The following is a 12,507-nucleotide window of genomic DNA, read 5'->3' on the forward strand; positions in this document are numbered from 1 at the left end:
GAAAGGGCATAAAAGTTTTGATAGTTAACGTACCTCTGCTTTACAATATAGCATTAAGCTGTGCTACTTCACGTATACCATTATATGCTGCTACCTGCCAGAAATAACCATGTTCTTACTAGCCTTTTGGATAATCCTGGAGCTAGTCGAATATAGTCTTAATGTTAAAGTCAGAGGCTGCTTCCTAGCAAGTCAGTATCCTTCTGTTGTAGCAGTGACAAGGCTGAGAAATCTCAGAGGATGCAAGCAAAGGAATTTTTGCAGGCTACTGCACTTTGAAAAGGCATAACATTGTTTGTTTCCTCAAGTGTATTTAAAAGGCCAATGTCAAATCAAAACCACAGAGCCTGATTCTCCACTCTGTTACACCACTTTTACACTGATCTATTTATAAGCTTAGTTCCACTTACCATTTTTTAAATTCTGAGAATTTAGGTTTCCTTATGTTTAGGCTTGGAAGAATTAGGTCGGGGTCAGCAATCTTCTGCACATGGGTACACATTAGGGTAATCCACTGGCGGGCCACGAGATACTTTGTTTACGTTGACCATCCACAGGCACGGCCCCCCGCAGCTTCCAGTGGCCGCAGTTTGCCGTTCCCGGCCAAGGGGAGCTGCGGGAACTCAAACACTGATGTTATCCATTGAAATTATAAAAACATAACAATTTAATTCTGCCAAGCCTACCTATGGTGTAAAGATGGCTCTCCGGGGGTCTATATACACTGTAATATATTTTTTCTTCCATCTCTCTCCTTTATCAGCCCAACCAACACAAAAAAATTCTGCCTGCCAGTAAGAAAACAGTGAAAAGAGACCTTTATGTCAAATATGTATTGTTTAATATTTGCCGCTGCTGATCTGTCTTCTGAGCAAGCCATACAACAGTTACAAAGTGGGATTCTTTCTCACTATTCACCTTTCAACACCTTTCTGCTTTGTGTTTCTTTTGTCAGGATGAAGAGGAGGAAAGGGAGGGCTGGGAAAGTTTCAGTAGTTGTGCTGAATTTCAATGAGACAATGCTTAGTTCCAGCCCAGGCAGTTTTTCTAAAAGACTTTCTTCAAGTATTAAATACCTGACCTGAACTGTTTTATGTTCAACCGTGGGTGGTATTATCTGAGAACCCAGGGACATTTTGGTTTGCACCATTGATCGCTGAGCTAGCCAAGAATTCTGTCTAAGACTTTGGACAACAAAAAATAGCTATAAATATATACACTAAAGAAGTATTTCTCAAATGTGGCTACCATGGCTGCATGCATGCGGTCGCAGCCTCCTGGGCAGTGACAGGGGGAGGGCGGGGGAGCAGTGGCCCCTCCCTGGTGCTTCTGGATCCACCACCTTAATATTGGTTGCTGGGGCCGCTCCAGGGGTTGGGCCCTGCCCCCTCTGGACACAGGTGGGGCACAACACTAGAGGAGCAGCTGGTGAGTTCCCCACCTTCCCTGGGCAGTGGGACTCAATCTTTGGGCTTCAATCCTGGGGTGGTGGGGTGGCAGGCTCTGGCCGCAGGGCTTCAGGGTCCAGCCCTGGGCTCTGGCTGCATAGCGGCAGGCCCCAAGCTCCAGCTGTGTGGTTTGTTCTCTGTCCTGGGGCTTTGGGCTCTGGCCCCCCCGCTATCTTCCTGGCCCATGCTGCCTCCCCCGACTACCCATCGAGGACTTAATTTGTCCCCAAACTTGCCAGGGCTGAGTAAGTCTGCTGTGAAAAGTGATATTTGTATGTTTGTTAATATCACTTTTCGCAACAGACTTACTAGCTAGCAATAAATACATTACAATGACTTGGACATGTATATGTGCATATTCGTTTGTTTTTTCCTAAAGTTAATTAAATATTTTAGGAAAAAGCGTGAGAGCGGCCACCAGCAAGAGTTGGCGGCCGCACGCTGAGGCCACCAAAAATATGGCCTGAGAACCTCTGCACTAAAGTAATTATAAGAACAAACATGTCCATGGCTGTGTAATTACTCAGACATGTTATCTGTCACGTTTGTTTTTAAACAACCAGGTATCTGATGTATGGTATTTCTAGAGTAACTAGTATTGTAATTGTAGGCCCTAGACTACCTAATCCAAACTATGACTTTTAAAAATTATTATTTGTGTAGAAAGGTTAGAGTTTCATGGTGTAGTGTGCCAGGTTTTGAAGTGACTGGCACTCAAATGCCTAAAATATTTGAATAGCTATACAAGTACAGACTCAAGGTCCAATCTGTCTCTAGGAAACAAATGGTAAAACTCGAATTATCTTCACAGGGAGAAGGATTAGAGCCATATTGGAAGACTTGGTCCCTTCCCCAAGGAGTTTATCATTTATTTAATTGTGAACCCTTTGGGACAGAGACTTTTTGTTCTGTGTTTGTACAGCACCTAGCACAATGGGATCCTGGTCTATGACTGCTGCTCCCAGGTGCTACAGCAATACAAATAATACTCCTATTCAGGCAGAGTATGTTTGAGTAGTTATTTAACACATTTTAACTTATATTTTCTTAAAATGTTTAAATTACATATAGCATGCAGCTTGCCAGCTAGCACAAACTCTATTGAAATCTCAGTGCTTATTTGCACTAGCTGAGGATCTGGTCTAGTGTCCTGCATATCATCAGTGCAGAGTACAGATGAAGCTGCGTCCAAAATATAAAACAGTTCTAAAGAAAATGATAGCAAGGCAAGCTGACCTTCTTATGTTATAATTAGGGCTGTCAAGCAATTTTTAAAAATTAACTGCAATTAATTATGTAATTAAAAAAAATAATTGTGCTGTTAAACAATAATAGAACCATTTATTTAAATATTTTTGGATGTTTTCTACATCCATTTTTTGTAGTTTCCGCATTGGAGTGTTGCTCTTTTAAGACTTCTGAAAGCATGCTCCACACCTCTCAGATTTTGGAAGGCACTTCAGATTCTTAAACCTTGGGTTGAGTGCTGTAGCTATCTTTCGAAATTTTACATTGGTATCTTCTTTGCATTTTGTCAGATTTGCAGTGAAAGTGTTCTTGACCCAGCACATGTTGTTCATTTTATTATCCAAGACTGATATAACATGAAATATATGGTAGAATGTGGGTAAAATAGAGCCGGAGACATACAATTCTCTCCCAAGGAGTTCAGTCACAAATTTAATTAACGCAATATTTTTTTAACACGCATCATCAGCATGGAAGCATGTCCTCTAGAATGATTTCCAAAGCATGAAGAGGCTTAGAGGCATATGAATCTTTAGCAAATCTGGCACATAAATATCTTGCAATGCTGGCTACAACAATGCCATGCAAATGCCTGTTCTCACTTTCAGGTGACATTGTAAACAAGAAGCGGGCAGCATTATCTCCTGCAAATTGTAACCAAACTTGTTTGAGTAATTGCCTGAAATAAGACTGAGTGGACTTATAGCCTCTACAGTTTTACATTGTTTTATTTTCGAGTGCAGTTATGTAACAAAAAAAATCTACATTTGTAAGTTGCACTTTCATGATAAAGAGATTGCACTACAGTACTTGTATGAGGTAAATTGAAAAATACAATTTCTTTTGTTTATCATTTTTATAGTTTAAATTTGTAAAAAAAAACCAACATAATATAAAATGAGCAGTATACACTTTGTATTCTGTGTTGTAATTGAAATTCATATATTTGAAAATGTAGAAAAACATCCAAAAGTATTTAAGTGTTTAAGAGCCGGGCTGCCCAAGCGCTACCGGCTTCGGGCAGCCCCCATGCCTCCGGACCCTGCACCGCCGGAGCCCGGGAGGGGAAGTGCCCAGCTGGGGGCGCAGGGTCCGGAGGCAAGGGGGCTGCCCGAAGCCCAAGCGCTACCGGTTTCATGGTTTGCGGGGCAGCCTCCAGACCCTGCGCCCCCAGCTGGGCGCTTCCCCTCCCGGGCTCCAGATGCGCTGGGGAAGTGCTGGCCGGGGGCGCAGGGTCTGGGGGCTGCCCGGCAAACCGTGAAGCCGGTAGCGCTGGGTCAGCCCTTTCCCCGTGGCTGGGAGTGGGAGGGAGGTGGGGGCGGAGTTAGGGTGAGGAAGGGGTGGAGTTGGGGTGGGCCTGTGGAGGGTCCTCTTTTTTTATTTATTAGATATGGTAACCCTAAGCATGTGGTTTTATGGATTGAAGCTAGGGTTCTCAGTGCCTAAAAGGATCAAGCCCTCTAGCACTGTGATGCAAAAGACTATGGATGCCAAAAATAGCTCAACATCAACCGCTCAAGGTGACTGCAGGAAGAACAATATCTTGCTGTACTTTTCACAGTATAGATAAATCCTCATAGAGCTGAGTTTTGAATAATGACTGCCCTGTTATGGGTCAATGTGTTTCCTTTAGTATTGGACCTCAGGCTAGACACTAATTACAGTCGAAGTAGTATTTATTCACAAATGTACTCAATATTCCTCCGGTTACCTGAAGCTTAGCTTATGAGAGAAAATGTTAGTTTCACTTTTAGCCCTGTGCTTGAATACTTCAGATACAGTTGTTTTAATCTGTGTCACTTGCTCTTGTCTGAAGCAGACAAACCAGTTGAGGGAGGATACAGAATTGCAGAACAAGTCACAATCTGATTTATTTATCCCTGAAGTTACTGTGACTCAGGGAGAGTTTTCTGACAGGAGACAGGAGGGAGCATCTTTCAACCTCTGCTGACCCAGGCCCCAGAGCACATAGGATTTCTACATAGTACCCAATACCAGAGTATGCATTTTAGGATGAAATTTAGCACTGCAAAAAGACCGGCACATTAGAGGGCTTAAATTGTGTCAGTCCATTGTACAAGGATGAATTTCATGCTTTCAGACATAGCAATCTTCTATCCTATGGGATGCACTGTAAGATACTGACTTGGGTGTCCTAACTGAACGGTGTCTCTTCTTTGGGGAAACACATTTATTACTCTGGGTGAAATTGCTAGCAATAAAACATATATTTATTCAGTTTGAACTGATGAAGAGAGCTGCAGTTTAGATATTATTAAATGGGGAGGAAGGAGAGCCCAAGGGATTAATACTTATAGAGTGCTGTAAGGTAAAGTTACACTCCTGATACCTGGATCAGTCAGTGTGGAAATATGTATGTGCCTAACACCTATAAAAGTTAATGAAAAACAGAGCAACTGTGTTTTATGGATGAGCTCTGAGTGTTTGAAAGTATTTTATGCAAAGCAAAAAGTGGGAAAATTAAGGAATTATGAAATAGCTGTCTCTTCAGCCATGAATAACAGCTGGTTCCATCTGCTGTTAACTTCATTAAAAGTCTCGAGTCAGATTCACCAGTATGCCCAGTTAATCTTGCATTGCTTTGGTTACACAAAAGCAGCTGTACACCTGGTTTAACTAGTGGTATTGAATAAATTATTGCCAGTTAATAATTTGGCAATTGGTACCAAAATTTTGCCCTAAGAGAGCTTAGAACTTTTTTCATTAATAGAACAGTATTTTAATAATTTAGCCATTGGCAAATTAATGAGAATTGAGATCTTCTTGCCATTCTGTAACTAAAGTTTACCTGTTTCAAGAAACACTTATGAAAAGACAATATGCAACTTACTGAAAAGACTCTGATTTCTCATGCATTCCAATGGTGAGCTACCTTTACTTCATCCTAATCAGCACTAGACAACTCACAATGATATCACTAAACTTGTTAATTTTTCTCCTGTCTTTATATAAGACCTGTTCTGCTCTTCCTTTAATCAGATGTAGGGAGAAGAATATATTTTTTATTATTTTGCATTTTTCCTTTTAAAATGTTCATAAGGAGAATGGCATTATCATAATAAAAATTAAAATTAAACATTCAATATAAAACCTGTCTCCACAAATCTTTGAGTATGGAGCTTCACCAGAGTTTGTTGATTTAACTGAATTAATGAATTCAGTCTTAGGGCTTGTCTATACTTACGCGCTGGTTCGGCGGCTGACAATCGAACTTCTGGGTTCGATTTATCGCGTCTTGTCTGGACGCGATAAATCGAACCCAGAAGTGTTCCCCGTCGACTCCGGTAATCCTGCTCACCGCGAGGAGTACGCAGAGTCGATGGGGGAGCCTGCCTGCCACGTCTGGACTGCGGTAAGTTCGAACTAAGGTACGTCGACTTCAGCTACATTATTCACGTAGCTGAAGTTGCGTACCTTAGTTCGATTTGGGGGGTTAGTGTAGACCAGGCCTTAGAGTTCCCCATGTAAATATTCTTCCTCCTGGACAGGTATACTAATGGATTTATATTACTTCTCACTCAGCTCAAGGTAGTGAATTTATTCTTTTGTATATTTTCAAATGTATGGTGTTTTCTCCAATTGTCTATCTGACATTTTCATTGTTATAGCTTGTGTAACATGTTTTTCAAATTTATAGACAAAATGAAAAAGCTAAAGAATGAAGATGTCTATTCTTTATGACTAGCATAAGCAGCAGTCTCTCAAGGAAGGGAGCTGTGGGTGTGACCACTGGATTGGGGTTCTGCCCTGGGGCAGAGGGTTGGGGTGTAAACTCCAGCGGGCGGAGTTTACCTCAGGCAGGTACCGGTCAGCGGCGCAGCATGGCTACATCAGGCTCTCTACTTTCCCTAGCTCCACGCTGCTCCCAGAAACGGCCGCCATATCCGTCCCCTAGGCGGAGGCGCACCCAGGCGGTTTTGAACTGTGTGCGCTTCCTGTGCGCCACCCCTGCAGCTCCCATTGGCCACAGTTCCTGGCCAATGGGAGCTGCAGAGGCAGTGCTCGGGGCAGGGAAAGCACATGGAGCTTCCTTGATCACACCTGCATCTAGGGGCTGCAGGGATATGCCGGTTGCTTCTAGGAGCTGCACAGAGCCAGGGCAGTCAGGGAGCCTGCCTTACCCCTACTGCACCGCCGACCAGCCTTTTAATGGCCGGTCAACAGTGCTGACTGGAGCTTCCAGGGTCCTTTTTCGACCAGGTGTTCTGGTCGCCTGGCAACCCTAAACCAGATGTGTAAGAATTTCCAGGATCTAGGCCTTAGATTTTAACGGTCTCCACTAAAATATTTACAATTGCCATTTGCAAGTAATTCATATTATGTTGATATTAAATAGAAGAAATGTCAAGCTCTTAATGTCAACCACTTTCACCTTTTCAGGGCATGGACTATGGCTATTTGTTTATAAAGCACTCGCCATGCCTATGGTACCCAGAAATAATTATACACAAAAGTACTAATTAAAAGAACATTATTAAGGTTGCAAAGTCAAGCACTCAAAAATTAGGAAATGCCAGAAATAAGGCTGTCTGTGCAACCTTAATTTGGACCCCCAGTGGAAATAGAGTATGACAGTCTTTAATTACATGATGAATGCTATTTTTTTTTCATAGGGCTCCTGCCTTGTTTTGTGCACAGATTGGACAGTGTTCACGTAATGAGCAGCTATTCAATATTTTGTTTTCTTGTCATTCTTAAATGTGTGTCCTGTGCCTTATTTAGTGCTCTGAAGATAAAGTTATTAATTTCCTCATGGATTTCTCTTTGGTATTTATCACTATAATAGCTAAATACTTCAAACAGTAATTTTCACAACGCTTCTGTGAGATGAGGGGGTATTACTGCCATTTCATACATGGGAAACTGAGTCACAAACAGATTAAGGTCAAAAGTATCCAGTAATTTTAGGTGGCTAATGTGAGACAGGTGGGACCTGATTTTTCAAAGTACTTAGCATTAAATAGCACTTTCTACATTCAAAGCAGTAAAGCACAGCTCCCATTGGCTAACAGTTGTGGTTGTGAGGATTCAGCACTTCTACAAATCAAACTCCAGGGTCTCAAAGCCAGCACCCAGAAAATGAGGAACACACAATTAGTGACCACCTGTGAAAAAATTCATTTCAGTCACTTTAGCTTCACATAGGAACTCTGCGGCAAGGGGAGGGATAGAAACCAATTCACCAGGGCAGCTTTAATTGCCTTAATCCTGAGACTATCCCTTCTCTTCCCACAGTCCCCCAGGGTGGAAACCTTTTGATAGACTTAACAGACCTTTGCCACTTGAGCTAATGGAGTAACTGATAGCAATAGTAGCATGCGAATAGCTGAGATGATGAGCAGTGAAGGGCTTTAGGGCTCAGTGTTGTGCTCTTTTGATGTCACTTCTCAAGCAGATTAGATGAGATTTTATTGCAGCTGTAGATTCCAGCCTAGGAGACTTCTGCTTCTGTCTATCCCTGTCTGGTACTGGCTAAAATTTATGGGATTGAGGAAGGAGCTTCAGAAAAGGCAAAGCTCTTAGTGAAAAGAAGCAATAAGACTAAAACTAGAGTGATGGGACCAGGGAAGAAACCTGTTCAATTCACTTTCCTTTAGATTTGCTTGCCAATCCACACTTCAGTTCTCAGGAATAAATAAATTCATATGTCTGCAGTCAGCTTTCAAAGGCAAGTACAGAAAAAAATAGCTAAATGGAGTGAGCCCTCTTTTCATTTTTTAATTGAGAATAGAAAGTGACAGTTCATCTGAGAACATATTCAGCCGCAAATAAGATGATGATAAAGATTCAGTTACTGAAAACATCTGGGAAAACTGTCTGCTGCAGACTAAGGCATTTTAAAATATCAGATGGCTCTCAGTATTGTCTCTGCTTTCGATGAAATCACATCAGAAAAACAACAACATTATCATTTTATTACTCCTCTCCGCTGCTTATTCAGTTTTCTGCATTGCGAATACAGGTATTCTGCATTTCAGATCCTTTCTGTCAGCATGCACTGATGTATTGGAATCTAATGAGCCAATGACACGGTAAGCCAGCAAATAAAGAAACAGCACATTATTGCTGGTTCTTACGTGTTCCCATTTTAGAGTCAGATTAAAGTAATCTTCTCTGGAGTAGGGCACAGATCATATTTGTTATCAACCATTCCTTAGGCTGTAATCTCCACAGGCAGCAAACCATGGTCTCTGTACTGCATGTACTCTGTAACCACTGGGAGTCCTATCCTGATTTGAGCCACTGAGCACTGATAGAGTATAAATATTTAGTAATAATAATCACTATCGATTGAGCACTGACTTTGGTGAAACACTTATTTTCCCTTTGATTTAGGATCAGTTAGATGAAGCCCTTGGGAAGAATAAAGAGACTCTCTTTGGATCTCAGACTGTCTCTAAATGACTCAATCAGAAAAATACTGCCCTAGTCTAAATGTTACCAGTGCCTTTTGTGATGCAGACTTGTTCACGGTTGTGGGCCAAGGTTCTACACTATCAGTATTTAATTTAAATGAAAGTCTCCAGTGCAATATGATTAAATAAGTTGAGATCTTGATCTGTTAATTTGTCTGACTCTAATTGGATGTAGAAAAAAAAAATCTCTAGGAGTCTTCCTGACATCCATGCTGAGTTTTTATACTGGCTTCCCATTTGGTTTCAGGTGTAATTCAAAGTGTTAGTGATGATTTTTAAAGCTCGACATAGCCTGGAGTTTGATTTTCTGAGAGGCCACTTCCACTCCATCTGCTACTTTCCTTCATAGATTGTAAGGTAAAATAACCTGTCTACTGCTACTCAAAATCCCCTGTTTGTGCATCCCAGGATCACATTAGTCCTTTTGGGCATGTATCACACTGGGAAATTATGTTCAGTTGATTATCCACCATGACTCCAAATCTTTTTCAGAGTCATGGCTTCCCAGGATAGAGTTCCCCATCAAGTATGTATGACCTAATTTCTTTGTTGTGAATGTATGTATTTATGTTTAGCTGTGTTAAAACACACAGTTACAGATTGCTTTGTATCAGTGATCTGTCCTCTTTGTTATTTACCACTCCCCCAATTGTTGTGTCATCTGAAAACTTTATCGGTGATGATTTTATGTTGTTTTTTCCAGGTAATTCATAAAAATGTTAAATACTGTAGGACCATGAACCACATCCTGTGGAACCCCACTAGAAACACACCCACTCAATGATGATGCCTCTTTAACAATTATATTTTGAGACCTATCAATTAGCCATCTTCTAATCCATTTAATATGTACCATTGTAATGGGGTAGGCACCCACCTCTCGCGAGTGTCCCCTCTGGTTGGATATGTCTGCAGTCTTTAAACCAGGCCTAGCCCTGCTTTCGGGCCGTACCCCCAGGGCTTCCTACCTGGAGGCAATGGTTTTGCCCTCTTAGTCTGTTTTGGCCCAGTCTTCAGCTGAGCCTCCTGACAGTTCAGTCCCCTTCTGGGGGTTTACTTATGTCCAAGTGTAGGCCCTTCCCCAGTGGCCTGTGGGGATGGGGGGGAATCCGGGCCCGCACTCTACTCTGGGCCCCAGCCTTCACCGCTGCCTTATGCTCAGTTCAGCGCTCTTCTAAGCTCAGGCCCAGTAGCCAGCCAGGACCTCTTCCTTGCTCCCCAGTCTCTACTAAGCACTAGGCTATCCGTTGTGCTGCAGTTCCCTCAGCCAGCCACACCCTCCACAGTCCTCCAGCTCTAGTAAGGAACTGTACTGTCTCTGGCTTTGTAGCTCCTTTCTATAGGGTCCTCCAGGGCCGTGATTGGCTGCTTCCCCTGCAGCCACTCTAGCCTACTTCGAAGACCTCTCCAATGCTCCTTTCCTTGGATGGGTGTGGCAGAACCCTGAAGTCTCAAGCAGGGGACCTTTGGGCCTAGTCTACCCCATCACAGGCATGTTAATTTTATATTTTACTTTTTTAATCAAAATGTTATGTGGTACCAAGTCAAATGACTTACAGAAGTCTAAGTATATTACATCAACAGTATTACCTTTATCGGCAAAACTTGTAATCTCATAAAAAAAGATATTAAGTTGGTTGGCAAGGTCTATTTACCATAAATCCATGTTGCCTGGCATTAATTATGTTACCCTTCTTTAATACTTGATTAATAAAGTCCCATATCAGCTGCTCCATGATCTTGCCTAGTATTGATGTCAGACCAATAGGCCTAAAACTACCTGGATCATCCTGTTTAAACTTATTTAAATATTAGCACAATGATAGGGGGGTTTGTTTTGTTTTCAGCCTTCTGGAACTTCCAAGACTTACTGAAAATCAACATTAATGGTCCAGCAAAGACATCAGGGAGCTATTTTAAAAATCCTAGATGCAAGTTATCCACACCTGCTGATTTAAAATATCCAACTTTAGTAGCTTCTGCTTTACATCCTCCTGAGATACTAGTTGAATGGAAAGAGTGTTATCATATGATATCACTACATGTTTTTCCCCAAAATGTAAAACAGAAGTATTTATTGAACAATTCTGCCTTTTCTGCATTATTATTGATAATTCTCATGGTCAATAGACTACTACCATTGTTAGGATTCTTTTTGTTCCTAATATATTTGAAAAACTATTACTTATTGTCCTTAACTCAGCTGGCCATAGATTTCTCATTGTGTTCTTTTACTTCCCTTATCATTTGTCTACAATTCCTAGCTTTTCACTTATATTCATTACGATCAACTTTCCCTTTCTTTATTTATTTATTTTATAGCTGCCTTCACTACCCCACTAAATAGTTCTTGTTTTAACCAATACATCCTTCTTCCTTGATTGTGGGATTGTGTTTTTCTGCGCATCTAGTAAAGTGTTCTTAAACAATTCCCAATTATCATTCAAGTTTTTCTGATTAAATTCTTCCTATGAGCTAATTAGGCTCATAATTGTTTATAGTTTTGTGAAACTGGGTCTTTTAAAGATCAAGTGTGTATATATATATATATCACTGGCCTGGACTTCATTCTCTTTGTACAATATAAATGTGATCAAGTCATGATCATCATACCTAAGCTATCATTAGTTTTCAGTTCTGTGATCATAGAATGGCCATACTGTGTCAGACCAAAGGTCCATCTAGCCCAGTATCCTGTCTTCCGATAGTGGCCAATGCGAGGTGCCCCAAAGGGAATGAACAGAACAGGTAATCATCAAGTGATCCATTCCCTGTCTCTCATTCCCAGCGCCTGGCAAACAGAGGCTAGGAATACCATCCCTGCCTATCCTGGCTAATAGCCATTGATGGACCGATCCTCCATGAATTTATTTAGTTCTTTTTTATCCTTGTTATAGTCTTGGTCTTCACAACATCCTCTGGCAAAGACTTCCACAGGCTGACTGTGCGTTGTGTGAAGAAATATTTTTTTGTTTGTTTTAAACCTGCAGCCTATTAATTTCATTTAGTGACCCTCTAGTCTTCTGTTATGAGAAGTTGTAAATAACATTTCCTTATTTACTTTCTCCACACCAATCATGATTTTATAGACCTCAATCATATTCCCCCCTTAGTTGTCTCTTTTCCAAGCTGAAAAGTTCCAGTCTTATTAATCTCGCCTTATATAGAGGCTGTTCCATACCCCTAATCATTTGTGTTGCCCTTTTCTGAACCTTTTCCAATTACAATATATCTTTTTTGAGATGGGGCGACCACCCCATCTACTACTACTGCACACAGTATTCAAGATGTGGGTGTACTATGGATTTATATAGAAGCGATATGCTATTTTATGTCTTATTATCTATTCCTTTCTTAATGATGCCTAACATTCT

The sequence above is a fragment of the Trachemys scripta genome, chromosome 3 (assembly GCF_013100865.1).
Source record: "Trachemys scripta elegans isolate TJP31775 chromosome 3, CAS_Tse_1.0, whole genome shotgun sequence".
NCBI lineage: Eukaryota > Metazoa > Chordata > Testudines > Emydidae > Trachemys > Trachemys scripta.